Genomic DNA, 20,677 nt, shown 5'->3' with positions numbered 1-20,677 from the left:
TTTACCTGGAGGGCAGGGACAGGAGGGCTGCAGCCAGTGCTCATCAGGACTTAGGGAAGCGTGGGAGTGTGGGGGCCATGGTGGGGGCTGCCAGCTTGCCCTACTCCACCCTCCACATAGCAGGCTCCCCGTGCTGCCCCCAGACAGATACGGTGAAGGTCCTTTTACTGGGAGATTAGCACCTACAGGGGCCACATGAAAGGGTGCCTGGGTTAATAATTACTTGGGAAGTCCCTCACATTGCCCAGAAAGTACATGGCTGTGAGTATCACCTCTCCAGCACTAACCAAACGAAGGGTGCCCTGGTCTGGATTTCTTTGATCAAATTGGCACTTTCCCTCTCCCGTGGGGATTCCAGGGGCTTCCTGAGGGTGGCACAGTCTTGACACTGAGTGTCCCAGTGACGTGGTCTGACCAATACAGAGACGCCTGTTTTGGGGCTTCAACTACATGGGAGTCTTCTCAGAGGAGAATAAGGTTTGGCATAGCCCCTGTGGGACTGGGGTTTCAAGCTGAGAGGCAGACGCCCAGAGAGGTTGGGTTTCTGCCCAAAGTCACACAGCTGGCAGGGGCAGTGCCACAGTTCCAGATGTTTGAGGCCAGTGAGCACTGCAGCTCCTGATTAGAGATACCCACCTTGCCTGGGGGGAAAGTTGGGTTGTCAGGGTGGGAATGAAAAGTTCAAAAAATGGTCAACTTCCTGTTTTGTTTGTTTCTGAATCAGTTCTTTTGAGAATTCTATGCAGGTCTAGAGTTTATGCCGTAATAATGGAAAGAGGTTAAAGGTGGGAACCCCACCTGCTCCTTGCTTCTCATGACAGGGGAACTAACGGGAGAGGATGTCACCTTGAGGAGGTGGGGATCTGAGAAGGGGGCACGGATACCCTACTGGTGACTAGACTCAAGGACCCTGTGAGGGCCCAGTCCAGCTCAAAAAGTCAGGGGGAGGGGCTATGCCAACTGGTGGTACCCTGGGCTTCACTGAGTCTTATGAGAGCTGTAACCCCCTTTAGGTATCACTATAGTCTTAATTAAGCTCCCTCCACTCCCAGGAAGTAGGCATGGGGCCTTGATTCCCAGAGGGGTATGGAATGGAAAAAAGAGCTCAGATCCAGGACTCGGGGGGGGGGGGGGGCAGCAGATGGAGAAGCCCAGCGGGCTCCAAGGGTTTGGAACCACCTCTATCACTAGGCCACTGCCCCTGCCCCTTCTGGAGGACTCTTAGGCAAGAGGGCCCGAAGCGGGACGCATGTCTGCTGTGATTCAGGGCAGCCTGGCTCCTTGGCTGGCCGGGAAGTAAAGTGATTCCAGCTGGCCCAGGGCCTGCAGGGGTGAGTAAGGGGGAGGGGGACAGACGGAGACGGGGGCACACGCAGTGCAGACCTGGGAGGGAAAGTCCTCGCCAGACAGCTGGCCTCAGCGTCTAGCCTGGCCCTGAAAGCTGACAGGAGCCAGGGGTCTCTGGTCAGGGCTGTTTGCCCCTGGTGTAGGGGTTCTCAAACTTGTGATGCATCAGAATTACCTTGCAGACTTGTTAATGCACAGATCACTGCTCCCGCAAACCCACCCCCATCTAGTTGGGTCTGAATAATTTGCATTTCTAATTTTTGGAACCTTCCTAGGGTGGTGGTGATACTGCTGCTGGTCTGGGGACCACACTTTGAGAACCGCTCAGTGCTCTAGGCCTAATAATGCTCCCCTCCAGCTGGAACCAGCTCTTCCCACAAGGGCTGGCCCTGCCTCACCCCTGCCCCACCTGATCAGATTTCTACAAACAATGTGAGAGCTCACAGACCCACAAAATAACGGACCAAATCACACCAAATAATACATAAAACCTAAAGTACACTAACATGTAGTAAAAGCAGGAATGCACAAAATAAACCAAGATAAAGCACAGATGGTCACAGACGCAGTTCAAAGCTTGGGGCCTGATGCTGAGATGCTCAGTGGTTCCTGGGAAGGAGCTGGGCGGGTCACTCTGCCTCCCCGCGGGGTGCGAGCTGCCTCGGTAAGGGCTGCTGCAAACACAAATGCTGAACACTAGCTTCACTTTTGCCTTTTTCCCATAGAAGCGAAAAATCCTCTTCAGAGTTCTTTTGGATAACAAAAGCAGGTGATAAGGTAGGTCTTTCATAAAAGCAAAGTGGCATAATGCGAACTTTCGAAAAGCAGGGGATACCTGGTATCCAGACAACAGAAGGTTATTCAGGCAAAAGGAATAAAGTGCTGACTCAGGCTACATCATGGGTGAACCTCCAAGACATTATGCTCTGGTGAGAGAAGCCAGCACAGAAGGTCACATACTGTATGGATCCATTTTTATAAAATGACCAGAATAGGTGAATCTGTAGAGACAGCAGGCAGATTGTGGGTGCCAGGGTCTGGGGGAGGGGTGGATGGGGAGTGACTGCTAAAGGTGCTGGATTTCCCTTCAGGGCTATGAAAAAGTTCTGGAACTAGATAGTGGTGATAGTTTACAACACTGCGAATGTACTAACTGCCACTAAATTGTACACTTTAAAATGTCCCCAGGCAGATCTCACCTCTCTGCAGAGGCCCCTCACCTCTGAAAGGGAAATGAGGTGAGAAGACCTAGAGGCAGGGTCAGGGGGAAGGTGTTTTTTAGAAATAAAAGTTGTTATTAATGATGAGAGCGGTGTCAACCCAGACACATCAAACACTGAGCTGGTGAGACTACAGTTAGTCAACTAGTGAGGCTTCCAACGCAGCCCCCTCCCTGCCCCCACCTGCCTGCCTGTTTCCTCATAAACCAGTTTTCATGAGGTGTTGCCTTCTCAGTCTTGACATGAGACGAAGCCTCAGGAAATCCTGCAGAGGTTCATTCGGGTTGTAAACAAGGCCACAGCTTTTCAAAGGCTGCCTTCTTCTCCCTGTGCTCCCCTGAGCCCTCACCCGGCATGATGGAGACGAGTGAAGTCCTTCCTAGGGGCCCAAGTGACAGCAGACTGAGCAGACAGGCCGCTCACACCGTTCAGGGCCCAGTGTGCCTTCATCTCCCCTCTCTGCTGGCTGATTCTATACCCACCTTCTGAGGTCAGGGTTTGTGGATGGGGAAACCAAGGCTCAGTAGGATGTGGCAAGCAGCTGGTGGCAGGCAAGGCCGCAGTGTGTCTGATCAGGGAAGGAGTCTCCTGGGGCCGTGACCCCCTGAGTCACAGTGGGTGCTCACTGGGGGCGCGCAGCAGGGGCCCATCCTGTGTCCATGTGACAGTAGCCCAGACTTGTGCACTGACCACAGTGGGAATGTTCCAGCACAGTCTGGTGCTTGGAGCCACCTGCCTCCACCCCTTGTCCCACGACAAAAGAAAACTTGGTAAAGTCTGTTTTGAGGAAGAGACTGGCTGGAGAGACTTGTGTTCCTGACATGTGTCCAGTCTTCTCCCCTCACCCCCGCCAGACCCAGGCTGACTGGGGTGCCTATCCCACTCCCCAGTGGGGCACGGTCCCTAAATCCTGAGTGGGTTCTGATTGGGGTGGAGCCTCTGTGGCTGCCCACTGGTGGCTGGACTTGTGCCTATAGCCCAGGGAAGAAGTACTTGGGGTGGGGGGTGGTCCTGGAGCCCACAGCATCGGATCCTGTCCCACCTCCCACAACCATATGGGATGTGAGCCTCACCACCCCCAGGGGTCCCCCTGACCAGGAACAGAGCCCTAGCCCCTCCTACTCCTGGAACCCACAGTGGTCTCTCAGTCTCCTGTCGGGACAAGGGTGTGAGGTGGGGGGGCCCCTTTGCTATGCTGCCATGTCCATCACATGGGCAGTGATGCCCTGCATCCCAGTGACCTGTGGGGGCAGGAAGTTCAGGGAGGAAAGCAACCTTCCACTTTATCACACGCCATCACTGCACACGTCCACATGTCTTTTTGTCAATAGGTTCGAAGCAAATGCTCCCACATGGAACTATCTGTGCTGGTCCTGCTCAGTTTCCTGGCTCCTTACTCCTCCAGGTGACGTGAGCCCAAGATGCCCCAGATTCTCGGGACTGCAGGAGCCCTGAGGGTGGACGGGCACGGAGCCTGGACAGCTACACTCTCCCTGCTCTCCTCAGAGGAGCTTGGACCCACCCGAATGTCCATATCCAGAAGTTACGTTGGGGCTTTCCTCTGAACTCCCCGCAGATGGGTGATTGGCTGTCTGTGGACTAAACTTCTTGGCTTCATACTACTCACACCTGTGTTCAGAGAGTGACCTGATGCAGGAAATGGCAAACCCACTGTGGCCGCTCCCCAGAGGCCAGAGCTGGGCTCACCCACACCCGCCCCCAAAGGCACCGCGGGGAAGACAGTACCACGGGATCAGAGTGCCCTCAGCGGCTGACATTTCAGCCTGGATTGCATGTAATGTCGTACCCATTTCTCCTGTTTATAATTAACCTGACATTTCTGGGAAAATTAAAATCCATGTGTTCGGACCACTTTGTATCAAGGCAGAAGAAAGCAAGGTGCATGGGGTTTACTCATTTATAGCGGTAATAGTGGAGCGGGAAAAATGCAAGCTTGCCTGGCAGGCTGCAAACATTGAGTTTGTATGCAACGAGGGCTTTGTGTGTGGGGCTGTATTTTTCCAATATTGTTATTAAAAAGACAACATGTTATTCCAGAAAAGTTTAGGAATAAGACCCACCCACTATCCCACCAACCTAGTATAAATATTTCCATTTTTGGACATCTGCTTCCAGCCTGTTGACATGAAGATGTGTGGGCATGTGTGGAGAGATGTATGATGAAGTGAGGGTCTGCTTTCCTCCCTGAACTTCCTGCCCCCACAGTCACTGAGATTTGGGGTGCCCATGTCCCAGGGGACAGAAACGTCAGCTGTGCGAGTGGGTCCTCCCATCTCCCAAACCTGTCCCGACAGGATGCTCTGAGAAGCAGCCGTAGGCTCCAGGAGCAGGAGAGGCTGGGGCTCTGTTCCTGGATGGGGAGAACCCGGGGAGACGGTGAGACTCACACTCCGTATGGCTGTGAGTGAGATGGCCTTTTTCTGACATAAAGTGTAAGGGATCTATACTCTGCTCTATAATTTACTTGGCCATTCCTCCTTATCACCAGATATTCAGTGGCTGCCATTGTTTACTATGAAAATAGGTGCCATAAATGTGCACAGGCAGACCTGGCTTTTGCCCTTAGACCCTGGCTCTGGTGCTGACCTCTGCTCAGCATTTCCTGCTGTTCGCTCCCTCCACATCCCGGCTTCTCCTCTCACCCTCTCTGGAACTGCCATCACCCAATCCCTCTTTTCTCTTTCATTGTATCTATCTTGGTGCTGACAGTCACAACAAGCCTGTCCAAGAACCTCTGATAGCTCCCTGTAGACGGCCTCCTGGACGAAAGCCACACTCCTTAGCCTGGGGCTGAAGCGCCGACTCCTGAGCCTGGACTCCCCACCTCTCTGCTTCCTGTCCTTCTGCATGCCCTTCGGCTTTCAGGCCCTGTGCAAACTGAACCACGCAGGGCTCTCAAAGACGCTGTTCATTGAAGCCTTGCGCATTTGCACATGCAGACTCCTCACCTAGAGCACACTGCTTCTCTCCTCAAACTCAGCCCCAGCCAGCGTCAGCCCTGCTCTGCCCGCCGCCCATGGCCTCTAGGGGGCACCCTGGGGGAACCGTGCGCAGTGGGCATAGCTTCACCAAGGCCATTTTCTTAGGGGCTGTATTTTGGGGTTTACCTATCAGCCTCCCCTCCTGGAGGCCCACGACTGTTATCTTTTATCCTCAACACAAACACAAAGCTCAGGCCAAGTACACACTCAGTAAGCACACGACGAGTGTCTGGATGACTGAAGGCGCAGTGGGACCGCCTCAGCTCCCAGCATCCCAGCTGAAGGTACCCTCCAGTCTGGCTTTCACGCCCAGGGAAGAAAGTGGGTCTGTGGAGGCCCTGGTGGCCTTACAGAAAACAGAAGGATAGAAAACAATGAGTTGTAAGCAATCTGCCTGCAAGGCGTCCTCCCGACTTTGAAAACAGAACAATGCAGAAACCCTCCCTGTTCCCTCGCCCACCTACACCCACACCTTCACTGTGCGCATTTCCCCTGGACTCATTCTTAGGGAGCTTTGCTGCTTCTCTGAGGCTCCCCTGTGGGAGTCCATAAGTTGCAGCTGGATATACAGTTCCCTGTCTCGGAGTCTCACGTGTTCCCTGGCCCCAAACCCACTTTACAGATAACTATTCAGAGACCCTGAAACGGAAGCCTCTTGCCGATGAGCAGGCCTGGTTAAAATGCAGAAAGAGTTTCTTATACCAGTTCTGATAATCCCCGGGGAGGTTCAGTTCTCCGCTCTGCTGAGCAGTTGGGGTGGCACGGGGATGTACTCATTTCATCTTATGCTTTCCTTCTTCTCGAAAGAGATGTGCCCTGTTGGAAACAGGTGTCCTCTTCAGCCTTGAGGGCATCAGCTCAGGACACATGACCGTCGCTTACTGAAGGTAAACATGCGTGCAGTAAGAAGCCTTTAACTGCTCTTTCCAAGGCCTCGGAAGGTCCCTGGGGACCTCGGCTGCTGACAGCTGCACGAGGAGGGAGGCTTGTGATGTGGCATCGGCAGAGCCTCCAGGCAGCCATTGCCTTCTCGCTTGTTTCCCCCGTTCTCTCTGGGTGATGCCTTCTGGGTCCTTCCAGGTAGCTGCTGAAATGGACCCTCTGATGGAGCCATGACCAGACACCCGGTGGTCCCCCTGCCTCCAGCATGGCCCAGCCATGCCATCTGCCATCCGAATCTGTCTGCAGTGGCTCCCTGTTGATTAAGCCAAACTTCCTGCAGGGCACAAAGGCTACAAGATGGTTTAAGGGAAGCCCAGAGTAATCAGTCAAAAAGGGTGTTTGCTGCAGGACTACTCCGGGCCTTTTCTACTGACAACATCCCTTTCTACTCTCCAAGGTGGGGATTTGTGTGTGTGTGTGTGGGGGGGGTTGCGTGTAAGACTTCCCAAACTTGTATAACTGTGGAACCCTTTGTCCCAGCAGCATCTCATGAGTCAGGTGTTCCAGGGACTCTGATTTGGGAATCACTAACCAACAGCTAAAATTCACATTCTTTACCAAGGCATTCAAAGCCTTCATAGCCCAACCTCACCTATTTTCCCCACAACACCATTGCTTCAGGGCTGGACTTGCAAAGTTTCTGCTTCCTGGAAGGCCCTCCCTCTTTCTCCACCTCGCAAAGTCCCACGCCTCTTCCTAAGAAGATCTGGGTCTGCTTCTCCAGGAAGCCCACTCCCTTTCTGCATGGAGATTTTGTTGCACTCTCCCCTGTTGTGACAGCTACACAAAGAGAACACAAGGCAACACCTGAATTTGGCCATAGTGATTCTTCAGTTTGCATTTAAAGGATACACCGTATGGAAACGTCATCCGTCACTCAATGGTCAGACATTCACAATGGCTCCCAGGAGCTGATGCCCATGAGAAGACGGGGGTGCAGAGCGTCATCCCTCCCCACACAGGGGACCTGCTGGCACTGTTTAAATGACTTCCCTCTTTTATTTGTTCTACTCCACTTGGATGTCCCTGTCCCACCCATAGTCATAGCTGGATTCGTATTCGTTAAATGTGAACCATAATTCCCTCGTATATGGAAGTGCCTTCCCCTCTTGTCTGTGGGTTCCCCCAGAGATGTTTTATTCATCATTTAGTGACAGGTGAGTGGCAAGGAGCTGTACATCACATGGCTTCTCCTTGAGGCCCCAGTGAGCCCAAAGTGGGTGTGAATAAACAAGGCTGATCACACCCTTGAGTGAGTGGACGGACACACACAAGTGGCATGGGCAGGGACAGCCATGTTGGCCCTCCTGACCCTTTCTGAAGTAGAGCCAGGCTGCCCGGCCAAGACCCTGGTAAGCTCTGTATTGGGGCTAATCTTAAAGGCTCCAAGAGAAGGCCTCTCAGCTGTGGGAGCTCGCGGAGGCCAAGAATCCTACCAACTGTTGTGCTCACCGGTGGATTTGTGGAATCGAGACTATATCTGCTGAGGCTTTGAGAATTCTGAAGTGCAAAGTCAGTTCTCCCTGTCAGTGCAACTGGAGAGCAGGAAGTCTGGCCTCGGGTTCTCCGGGCACACGGTTTGGGCCCTATAAACATTTTCACCCCAGCCTTTGCTTTATGACTGGGGCACAGTATCATTTATCATCCAAACCAAGATATTTTAAAGGGCTGATTAATAACTATGTGGGAAGACCAAACATAAATTGAAACTGTGCCCAACCTGTGGGACGTGTGGTCGTTTTAGCTATGACGAGCTCGAGGAGGGCAGCAAGGAGCCAGGAGGCGTGCCGCTCTGCGGAGGTCACCTGTTTCTGCACTTCAGGCACGCGCTGTGCTCCCTGGCCAGAGGTGTTTCCTTCCCAGGTACGTGGTGTTGCCATGTAGAGGAAGGGCTCACACCATCCATTCTAACCAACTGTCCTCCTCAGGATCTTGCCGCACAGACCCCAAGCTTGTTCCCCCACAAAATGCACAGGGAGTTGTGGGGGCAGAGACAGCTCCACAGAGGGCCCTGCAGGCCTCCCCATGCTATGTGTACGCTGGACCACCTGTGGGCCATGTCATGGTGGCTGCTGTCTCTTATTCAGTACCTATAGAGGGACTATATGACCCAGCAGTTCCACTCCTAGGAATTTACCCAAGACAAATGAAACATATGTCCACACAAAACTTGTACACAAATGCTCATAGCAACATTATTCACCATAGGCAAAAGGAGCAATAACCCAAATGTCCACCAACTGATGAATGGATAAATGAAAGATGGTATGTCCACACGGTGGGATATTATTTGGCAATGAAAAGGAATGAAGCACTGAGACAGGCTACAACATGGACGAACCTTGAAAACATGATGCTAAGTGAAGAGTCAGACACAAAACACCACATTCTATACGACTTCATTCACATGACATGTCCAGAACAGGAGACCGATAGAGACAGAAAGTAAATTTGTGGTTGCCTGGGGCTGAACGGTTTCAGGGGAAATGGGGAGTGACCACTAATGGGTGCAGAGTTTCTTTTCAGGCTGTGAACTGTTCTAAAACGTATTGTGCTGTTGGATGTACAACTCTGAATATACTAAAAACCATTGAAGTGTGCACTTTAAATGGGCGGCTGTAAGTGAATTATATCTCATAAAGCTGTTAAAAAACAGAACCCGTCTCAGAGGCTGAGCCAGCATTTGTGCAGCTTCATACTCTGTCACTCAGGAGTCTCAGGGCACACTCATCTCATATCTTTCCAACAACACACCCACATCCATCTTTCTTCTAAGACATTAAAGAAACTGCATCTACGGGACACACCATAAAAAACAAACAAAAAGAATGCAAACCAGACTGTTCAGAGGCCCATCCCACAAGCAGAACCACCCAGTGACTACCTGTTAGAACATGGGCAATTTTTAATGTACGTAGAAGCACAAACAAGTGGCAAGGACAAGTTCTCTGCCTTCTGACTATGATACAAGGCCGCAGGTGGCGGAGCACAGACAGCATGGCTGATGCTCGTCCACACAGCAGTTCTGACTGTCCTTCCCGAAACAGGTGGGGAGAAGCCCCAACCCCCCTCAGGACCTCAGCCCCTCTCTCCGGGCCTCTGACAGCACGTCACCTGCCTCTCCTGCCTGTCTCTGGAATCAGATCACTGATCCAATAAGAAGACGACTGCCAGGATGTGGCTGGCGTTGGACGTGACTAAGGAAGCATTGTCCCCACTCGAGGTGGGTGGCCCGTGGGATCTGCTTGTCTGCATGGGGGTTGGGGACTGAGGTCCTGAGCTTGGTCATTTGGCTTCTCCTCATTTATTTCAGGAAAGCTCTTCTGACCTAAATAAATTTTAGAATGTTTTCTGCCCCACATGAGCAAGGTTTGGAAGAAAGGTTGTCAGGAAAGCTTCAGACTCGAAGAACTAAAGTAACATCGATTTGTCAGACGCCCACTTGGACCCAAAGCAATGTGTCCTTGGCACGTGCCAAATCCAGGTATCCAAACCAGATGTCGAGAGAGCTACAAATAGGCAGTAAACAAGGCTGAACTTCAGCTGCACGAAGGCGCTTTCACAAAGTATGCCAGCCCAGGGTGACAGGCCCAAACGGAACTGGACCCCATGGGGACAGACCACATGCACACAAGCCGAGCAGGACGGCAGCGTGCTGGGCCCTCAGCCCCCACCGCTCTCTCACCGGCTGCCACCCGCAGCCTAAATGCAGCTCCCAGGACGGGTCACAGCCACACAGTGGCTTTCTACCACCTGCATGCGTCAGTGGATCCCTCCTGCACACAGCCGCATTGACGGTTCAGAAGATGCTACCTTAGAAGAGCAAGACCCAGCGAAGGGTCCATGCAAGGAAGGAAACAAAATGTGAGTTTGCAGTGTGCCAGCAGCATCCGGGCACAAGAGAAACACTCCGGGAGCTCGAGCACAGCACTGCGATCATCACAACTCTGTGCCTCACAGAACGTTCCAGGGCTCGCACCGCAGCGCCCCACTGGAGGCTGGGAACCGTTTCCTGGGGTACGTGCATTTTAAGGAGGAAACAGAGGCTCAGAGAGGACAAGAGCCTGAGGACTCACAGTGGGTGTGTGACTGAAAACAGCCCAAACTCAGGTCTTATAACTCTCAACTGTGTGTTGTCGTATAGTCAAATGATTCGTTGAACGGGGCTCAACTGTTTTGCTCAGAAGATGCCTCGGCACCCATCGGATGATGGTGTGGAACAAGCACAAATGCACGGTGACGCGGACCGATAACTGTGGATCAAGACTCTCTTCGCTCTTTTCCCCAGGGCGCCAACGAGTGGGGAGGACCTGCCGCCACGCTGCCTGCCCACCTTCGCAGGGAAGGGAAGGGAAGATAGGACGCAACCCTTTGTCCCAAGGCAGCAGGTGCACAGTGTGGCCACAGTGTCAACACTTGGAGTGAATGACCTGGGAGGGTAGGAGGAATGGGGGCTCCAGGGGAGGAAGCAGAGGGGGGACCGGACCTGCCTGAAGGACAAGGTCTGGGATGGGCAGGGAGGAGCCCAAGGCTCTGACACCAGCAGAGCCGACAGTCATTCTCTGCCCACGGTCACGGCCGGTTGTCCTGCGAGGCTCGGAGCTTCCTGAGGGCAGGCCCCTTCCCCATGCTTAGCACAGGGCTGGCACAGAATGGGCGCCTGGCACGTGCTCTTGAGTCAACGGCTCATACAGAATCTGCTCTGTGCTGTGTGCTGCTCTCTCGCCCTCTCTCCCAGCTCTCTTCCAAAGATCTCCAAGCAATAAAACTGTATTTACAAGACTTGTTACTCTTCTGCTCCCAGAGATAAATTCATTTCAAAAGCCTGGTGTTCTGGCCTACACATAGTGTCCGGGCTGTTCAAAGGACCATAAGGCCTGAGGGTTCACATCTTTGGAGAAAAAGGAAATAAGCTGAGCCAGCGTTTCTTGCTAAAAACTCAGCTCACAGGTTCCTTTGCCCATCCTGACAGGGAGAAAATATGATGGCAGTCTTATTCTCTCAGGTTGCAAATGGGGAAACTGAGACTGAGGCCCAGAGAGATGAGTGACTCCCAAGGTTACAAGCTGGACCTCCCAAGGTAGGGCTGGAATTACAAGTCCTGGGGTCTCTGGCAAGGGCTGAGGGAATCAGCTGAGCTGAAGTCATGTTAAGCTGCACTTGGCTCTCAGTGCCACCCGCTCAGGATACAGCTCTACCCCCGAGGGGCTCTCTCTCCTTGCCTGACAGTACTCTGGGCTCCCACCCAGGGCTGCTTGGCATGGACTTCAAAGGAACAGGACAGCTGAGCATCTGGGGCTTCCCTGGTGTCTACTGAGCAAACGTCAAAGACGTGGTGCCATGGGGCCACCTGTCGCATGGGTGGAGGCTTTCTGGGACACGGCCTGTCCTGGATCTGGCTGTCAGCTGACCCACCCTGCCCCGTGCCAGTTGTGCACAGTCTCCAGGGAGGGGTGTGCAGAGCTTCAGCAACACATGACCAAGCTCACAGGACCACCAGGGGCCCAGGCTTGGCATCCAGCAGGCCGAAGTTCAAGACCAGGCCTGGACATTTACTAAACATGAGCCCTGGGCAGGCAATGCATATCTCTGAACCTCAGTTTCCTCATCTGTAAAATGGGGCTAATAATACTGACACTTCAGGGCTGTTTGTGAGAATTAAAACATGACACATGTGAAAGTGCTGGAATAGGGGAAGGCTCAATAAATGTCAACCCCCCCCCCCGACCCCCCTGTAGTAGCCACAGGACAGTAGCTTTGTGCTGAGCTGGGATCAGGGACCGATTGAGGGAGGGACGGAGCTTACTTAGTTGGGGGTCCCACAGTGAGGAGGGGCTTAGGGGCTCAGTTTGGCTTTTACTCTGAGCACTGTTTCAGGTGTATAGCTGTGCTGGGGTGTTGACAGCCTGGGGCTTATATCAGAAAACCTGGCTTTTGAAGTCCCAGCTCTGTTTCTTACCACCTATGTGACCTTGGACAAGTCAATTCCCCACTCTGTGCCTTGATTTCCTTGCTTATAAAGTGGAGATAATTGTACCTTCCTCATCGAATTGTGGTGAGAATTAACATGGCAGGCAAAACAATGCCCTCTCCCTCAAATGTCCATGCCTTAGTTCCCTGAACCTGCAAATGTTGCCTCACAGAATGTACGGGTTGGTATAGTGTCCCCCCAAAATTCATGTCTGCCCAGAACCTCAGAATGCGACCTTATTTGGAAATAGGGTCTTTGCTGGGCAAATCAGTGAAGATGAGGTCATATTGGGTCAGGGTAGGTACTGAATCCGATAGGACTGGTGTCCTCATAAGGACAGAGAGACACACACAGATATACACAGAGCAAAGACAGCCACGTGAAGACAGAGGCAGAAATTGGAGTGATTTAGCTACAAGCCAAGGACCGCCGAGGATTCCTGGAGCCACCAGAAGCTGCAAGAAGTGAGGAAGCACCCTCCTCTGGAGCCTTCAGAGGCAGCGTGGGCCTGCAGGCACCTTGGGACTTCTAGTCTGGAGAACTGAGAAAATAAATTTCTGTTGTTTTAAGCCACCAAATTTGCAGCACTTTGTTGTGGAAGCGCTGGGAAACTGACACCTACAGCCACAGGAACTTTGCAATGTGATGGAATGGAAGACCTAGAGATGGGAGGATATGCTGGGTTATCCAGGTAGACCCACTGTCACCAGAGGGGTCCTCGGAGAAAGAAGCAGCTCAGAGAGGAGACAGTGGCATGATGACAGCACAGACTGGAGGGGTACAACCACAAGCCAAGGGACACAGGTGTTTTCCAGAAGCTAGAAGAGGAACAATTCTCCTCTAGAGCCTCCAGAAGGAACCAGTCCTGACGACGACACCTTGATTGCAGCACCTTAAGACCTGTTTTGGGCCTGTGCCCTCAGAACCATCAGGGAATAAATGTGTGTTGTTTTAAACCACCACATTTATGCCGATTTGTTACAGCAACCCCAGGAAACAAACACAATTAAATGGAGGCACTTGGCAGTGCTGCTGTACCCTGGAGGCATCTGACACCACCCTGATGGGTCCACAGCAGGCCAGGCTGCTGCACCCTTGGGTGGCTTGTTACAGAAAGCAGGCTCTGAGCTCCACCCCAGACGACCAAGGGCGGTCTCCAGGAGTAGTGTCTGGGAGCCTGTGTTTTGACCGGCTGCTGGTAACTCTGATGTGCATGCAGGCTTGGGGCAGCCTGGGCACCCCGTGGAGGTAGTGTTGGGGGGTATGGTCAATGACCCCCATTGTTCTGGCAGTGGAGCTTCGGGGAGAATTTTAGGCTCAAGTACTACAGCTTTGCCTGGACCGAAAAGGTGGATATTTTTCCTTCTTCCTGTCTTCATTTTAATTCAATGAATATTCTATATTTGTTCCTGGGATTAAACGAGGAGCCTAGTGAAAGAGGCAGTGAAAGAGGCTGTGGTCGACACAGTGGTCATGACCAGACCTGTGGGGCCGCAGGAAGGAGGAATCAGCGCTGGGGAGTGGCAGGGAGGACTCTGGAGGAAGAAACCCTTGGCAGGGTCTGGAAGGAGGAGATGACTGTCAGGGAGTCAAGGGGGACAAAACCACTGAAATGTGAACCAGCGTGGGGCAAGTGCGGAACAGTAAGAAATAAGACTGGCCAGGCCGGGCAGCGCATGAAGCATGTGGGCTGTCGAAGGACCTTGGACTGCACCTTGGAGGCCGCACTGCAGGGGTCTGGAGGATTGAGATTGGCCAGGGCGTAAGGAGCTGATGGCTGCAATGTGCAATGGATCAGCTTTATGTTTCAGGAGAAAAAACATTCTCAGGCTCTGCGCAGGGAGGTCCCATGTGACAATCCACTATCTGAGGCGTCACGGAGAGAAGCCAAAGACATCACAGCACAGAAATAGTGCTAAGCTGACCCTTTATGAAATCATCCTCCCCCACTCCCCACACACCTGTCTGTTAGCACTAGCGCCTGTGCCCCGTCCTATCTTTTGTCTTTGTTAGGCTGTGTCTGCCTGACCCCGTGTGTTGTAAATGCACCTGCTGTTTGAGCAGGTTATTAGTGACTGTAAACAATCTGATGCAAATCCATTGCAAGAGAAACTGCAAACCTTGTTAAAAGACTCAGACTTTCATGAAGCCGATGAGAGCGATGCTGGAGAAGTGCTCGGATCAGATGCCCGGATGTCCACACCTAAGGCTGGCTCTGGAGGAGTTAGCCCAGGGATGATGGCCAGAGAAGAGACACTGGCCAAGGATAAGGACATGCTAGTCACTTCAAGAAAGAGTGATTCAGACAAAAAGAAAATCAAGCAAGGCTTTTGGAAAAGTTGATTATGGCAACCCTTGAATACTGCTGCTTGTCTTTGTTGACATGACGTGACATTCAAATGTGAAAAACTTGACTGTATTGTCACACAATTTTATGGGTTAAAGTCAACCCCCAAAAGAAAAAATCCTTTTTTTCATTAAAAAAATTCTCCCAAGGTTGTAACTTAACATTGTTAAATATGAGATAAAATTATAAAAGTGAGTTTATTTTTTGGTCTCTATTTTTAAGATTTAGTCCCAATGAAATATTTGTTCACTCTTTCTTATGAAATTAAAAGGCTTTTTTTCTGGCCCTATTGTTCTTATATAAACGGCCTCCTGAGCCCATCTTTTCCTGCAGATATGTCTTCCTTTGGACTGTGGATTCTGAAGGGCAGGTAGTAACATTTTCGTCTGTGTTCCCCTCACAGCATGGCATATACTGAACACTCTGCCAGTCTTTTGAGCTGATGAATGAAGAAGATACAGAGAAACAATTGCATTTTGTCACTCACTGGGACATTTGTGCAGTCATGGTCTAAAGCAGTGGGCTTGGGCGCGTCCTGGGGTCACCGACTCAAGTACTGTCGGTGCTGAAAGATCTCTGAGGAGTGGGGCATGGCCGTCCAGGGAGGGAGGCCCTTGAGCAAGTGAGGGGCCTCTACACACAACCTGACTAATTGCTTCTCATTTGGAAAATCATGAAAAGGAAATGACCTTGGGGAGTGTGGTGTCTCTTGGCAGGTCAGCTTTTCTAGGGCCTGGCTGAGGAGCTGTACCTTCCAGCGGTCAGCACAGAGGAAAGAGAGTTGGGAGTTAAAGGGAGGGCTGGACCCCAGAGGGAGAGGGAGGAAAGAAAAGATAAAAATGAAGACCGAATCCTGAGGACACTAATTAGCCATTGGATCCCACCACAGTGCCTGAAGCTAGCACAGCCTGGGGCCTTTAAGATCCTCGGCCAGCACCTCCCCTTCTGTGTTGAAACCAGCCTCTCTCACTTGTAACTGAACCCAGTGTGTGTGTGTGTGCATGTGTGTGTATGACTGTACAAGCATTTTAATTGGCATGCAATATACATAAAGCTTATTGCTGCTCTCATGATTACAATTATTATTATTTAATGCACCAAGCTCAGAACTGTTTTAAGTAAAAGCCAACTAATTAAAAGAAAGGGTATGCAGTGGCTGCAACAACACATCCTTCATCACATATCAGTTCCTGTGTTCTGAAATATTCTCTCCCAGCCACGCTGCATGCATGCGCCCTTCTCTGCTCTCTGCTCACTCCCTGCCCAGTACCCATCATCTGCCACCTCTCACTATCATTTCTGCTCCTGGGTTATAGTTGAGTAAGGTTAGTTCAAAGTTCGTAGCTATTGTGCCTTGATCCCCTTGGAGTCATGATACTTTATGAGTCTAAAGAGGCATAAACAAGAACAATTTGAGGTAACAAGGAGAACTACAGAGGCAAAGGGAAGGGGAAATCTTGCTGCCTAGGAAGCCATTGCCCTGCTGGGGAACCAGCTCAGCCCTAGTGGTTCCAAGCCTCAGACAAGGTCTTCAGTCTCTCTGAACTTCAGCTTCCTTGGTTTCATAGCATAGAGTTGAACCACAGTCGTGTGCCAAATAACCACGTTTCCGTCAGCAACAGACTGCATATATGATGGTGGTATGGAACTAAAAATTCCCATTGCCTAGTGACATAGCCGTGGCAATGTCCTAAGGTTGTGGTAATGTCGTAAGGTCGTAAGGCAAAGCATTACATGTTTGTGGTGATATTGGTATCAACAAACTTGCTGTGCTATTCTGCCATCTTGAATGGAAGTTCCCTGGACAGACTTTTAGCTGACCTCTGGGAACATGGTTGGGAGCAGCTGACAGCAGGCTCACTGCAGTGGCCTGGGGGACAAGACCCTGGCCCCTGCCCTGGGGGAGGCTGGGAAGACTCCGGGAAAGCCCCCGAAACATGGGCGGTCTTTCCTAGTTTTAAAACAACCCTGCTCAAGGGGTGGGGTAACAAAACACGCAAACAAAAACCAGAGATGGTTTTTAAAACCAGAGCATCAAAGGAAGGCAGACAAAAGAAGGCAGATGTGAAGAGTTGCTGCACAAACACACTTAACTAGCAAATGACTTGAGAAGTTATTAAAGTTTCCTGAGCTGTCTCCAAGGGAAAACTTACTGACATGATTTCTATCAAAATTATGCTAAGATGGCCACATTATTCTCATCTCCTTCTGCTCATCAGTCCTGGGATCCACCCCGTGAGCACCCTCAGGGTTCTGGGAATGCAGCTCCTAGCGTGTGCCTAGAGCACAGGTGGGGTTGATAAGTAACTGTGGGCTACATGAATGAACCAGCAAGAAGAGTCAGAGCCCAGCTGGACTGCCTCTGTCTTTCCTTAAAATTTAATTTTAAACTTACACAGAGCAAAATTCATTCTTTTTGGTGTACAGTTCTCTGTACAAATGAATAGTCATGTGACCTCCATGACCATCAATTCTATCATCCCCCCAAATTCCCTACCCTACTCCTCACCCTTAATCCCTGATAATCACGGATCTTTTCTCTGTCCCTATAGTTTTTTTGTTTTTGTAATGGTGGTAAACCATACATAACATAAAATTGACCATTTTAACGATTTTTCAGTGTACAATTCAATGACATTAAGTATATTCCCAATGTTTTGCACCATCATCACAATCTATTTTTCATCATTCCAAATGGGAATTCTGTAACAATTAAACAGTAAATTCCCATTCCTCTCCCCCAGCCCCTGGGAGCCTCTATTCTACTTTCTGTCTCCATGAATTTCACCACTCTAGGTAGTTCATACAAGTGGAATCACATAGTATTTGTCCTTTTGTGTCTGGCTCGTTTCACTTAACATAATATCTTCAAGGTTCATCCATGTTGTAGCATATGTTATAAGTTTCTTCCTTTTTAAGACTGAATAATATTCTGCTGTGTGTAAATACCACATTTGGTTTATTCATTTATCTACGGATGGACATTTGTGTTATTTGCCCCTTTTGGCTATTGTGAATAATGCTGCTATGAACATGTGTGTACAAATATCTGAGCCCTTGCTTTCAATTACGTCCCTACAGTTTTGTCTTTTACAGAATGTCATATAAATGCAAGCATACAGTATACAGTGTTATTTACTTATTTTTTTTTTTTTAGGTCTGGCATCTTTATTTTAACATAGTGCATTTAGGTTCACCCATGTTTTCACATTTATCAATAGTTTGTTCCTTTTTATTGCACTAGTATCCCATTGCATGGATGGACCAAAGTTTGTTTTTCCATTTGAGGGATGTTTGGGTCATTTCCAAATTTTGATAACTGTGAATAATGTTGCTACAAACATCTGCATACAGGTTTTTATGTGAACATCAGCTTTCATTCTTCCTGGGTAAATACCTAAGAGTACGATTGCAGAGTCATGGCTAGAAGAGCATGCTTATCTTTGTGGCACTGCCAAACTGTTTTCCAAAGAGGATGGGCCGCTTTGCATTTCCACTAAGCAGTGTGTGAGCGTTCTAGCCAACACTTGGTATTGGAAGTTGCCTCTGTCTTTTTAAACCCATAAAGTATCCATTAATTGCCAGATCTAAATAACAATAATTATCATGATAAGAAGTGAGTGAGGGATGGAGAAAATGAATGAAAACTACAATTTACTGAGATATTCTGGAAGTCAGACACATATCAAACTATTACTGTGTGCCAGATGTCATGTTTACAGCTTTTCACTTAATAACATCTCACTTAATACTTACATTATCCCTAATTTACTGAAGTGGAGGCTTAGAGCTCGAGAGGAGAAATAACCTGCCCAAGGTCACTTGGCTAGTAATGGCTGAGCCGGACTTGAACCAGGACTCCAATCCACCATGTCTGCGTCTCCCTCACATACAGGCAGGTGCGCCCCCGGAGAGTTTCAATGCATTGTCTCAGTTGCTGCAACACCCCTCAAGGGCAGGACTATTCTTCCCACTTTATAGCAGGCCCTGGATCCTGGGTCCACCTGCCCCCCAAGTCCCAGCGCCTTTCCATGACATGCCAGTTTCACAATATGCCAAAGGCCTGAACATAGCTCTGTCTGCTGGGAACAAACGCCGAGATCCTACAGGTGTCTGAAGCCTCACAGCCCCAAGTGGTCCTTATAATTCCTGGCCGGGATGCCTCGCAAATGTGCAGCCATTGTTTGAAACCAATCCCCTGCACCAACTTTGCCCAACATCTGCAAAGCTTTTCAAGAAAGACAATGTGAGGCCAAGCTAAATAAAAGAAGAAATGCTTCTGTGAAGAAACCCAGGGATCTGAAGGCGTCTTCTAGCCTTTTAGGGCAACACAGAGAATGACAGATGTGGGGGGCTGCCACGGAGGCCTTCAAACCACAGGCTTGTCCAACTTCTCACAATGAAAGCCTCAAAAGAACAAGAGATTTTTCTAAAGGAAGTTCAAAAGTCTTTTCTTGCCTTTGGGGGGATTCCTCGGGAACAGAAAGGCAAGGAAGACAGAGGCTCAGACTGGGGTGTCATGCACCCCATGTGTCCCTATGGCCCTCCACCGACCCTGCCTCCATTTACACGGTGAACACCAGCCATTCACTGAAGGCTGACTGTGCGCTAGGCAGGACTACCTCCAATTCTGGGGTTTGCTCTCCAGATACACATAGGGTAACAGGCCCATCAGAAGAAGTGGCCATACTCCTTATCGCACCTAGTCATAATAATCACCACCATCATCCAGTTATTCATTCATGCCATATAACGATGAAGGACTACAGTCCGGTAAGGGACACAGATGTGGTCAGCGAGCAGAGGTGAGCACCAGGTGTGCGGTGGCACCAAGAGAGAGGAATCACTTGTGCGGGGAGTGGCACACTTCATGGAAGAAGAGACTCTTGAGTTGTGTCTGCACGGAGGAGGACTGCCAGGAAAAAAGAGCCTTACAGGGAGAAAGAACAACGTATGCAACGGCACTGAGGCGTGAATGTGGGGTGAATGTGAATATGAGGTGTGGAGTAATAGGAAACACAGGTTATTCCTTACTGTGGGAGTAGGGGGGAGGGAGGGGCATGAGATGAGTCTGGACCAGCCCCTCCACTGGCTTCTGGGACCCCGAGCTCCACCGCATACAGTAGGCACTCAACAGGGGCACAGAGACCAGACCCCTTGTTTCCTCCATCCCCCAGAGACAGATGCTCACATGATATTGAGCGGGGGAGGCCCTGGGGTTCACTCAGCCCTGGGGGCACGCACCTTGGCATTGGGGCGGGGGGAACCATCTGTACTGCTTCCTCTCTTCCTCAGGAGGATACACAGGACACCAGTGTGAGAATGAGGTCACTATGCTGCTTTAATTTATGAAAGAAAAAGAAATCGTTCACAAACGTTAGTCCTGTAGCTTCTATTGATACCACGTGGCAACGGTGCCCCCACCCCAGGGTGCCTGTGTTGCGGTGGTCCCTCCCGAGCCCCACACCCTGTGTGTCTCTGAGAGCCTGTCCTTACTCCCCCACAGGCACCACAAGCCACAAACAATGGGCACAAGCAGTCCTTGGGCCAGGGGGCTGGTACACTGGCAGAGTGCCCCATGCTGTGTTTGCTCTGGGAAATGGTGACGGGCGGTAAAGCCAGGCCCTGTGCCGAGGCCTCCTGCACCCCAATGTTTCTGCTGCTTTGTTGTGTGAGTCATAACCCCCCCTTTTATTCAAACTAGTTTAAGTTGTTCCATGTTCCAAGGCTTCTGACTAATATACAGCGCCGCTCTTGTTTAGATTATTCTCTAAACATTTTGTGATTCAACTTTTTATTTTCTTTCTGATCCAATACTTGTTTAGGAGAGTGTTTTAAAATCTCCAGA

The sequence above is a fragment of the Rhinolophus hipposideros genome (assembly GCF_964194185.1).
Source record: "Rhinolophus hipposideros genome assembly, chromosome: 23".
Classification (NCBI taxonomy): domain Eukaryota; kingdom Metazoa; phylum Chordata; class Mammalia; order Chiroptera; family Rhinolophidae; genus Rhinolophus; species Rhinolophus hipposideros.
This window is presented reverse-complemented; position numbering follows the sequence as displayed.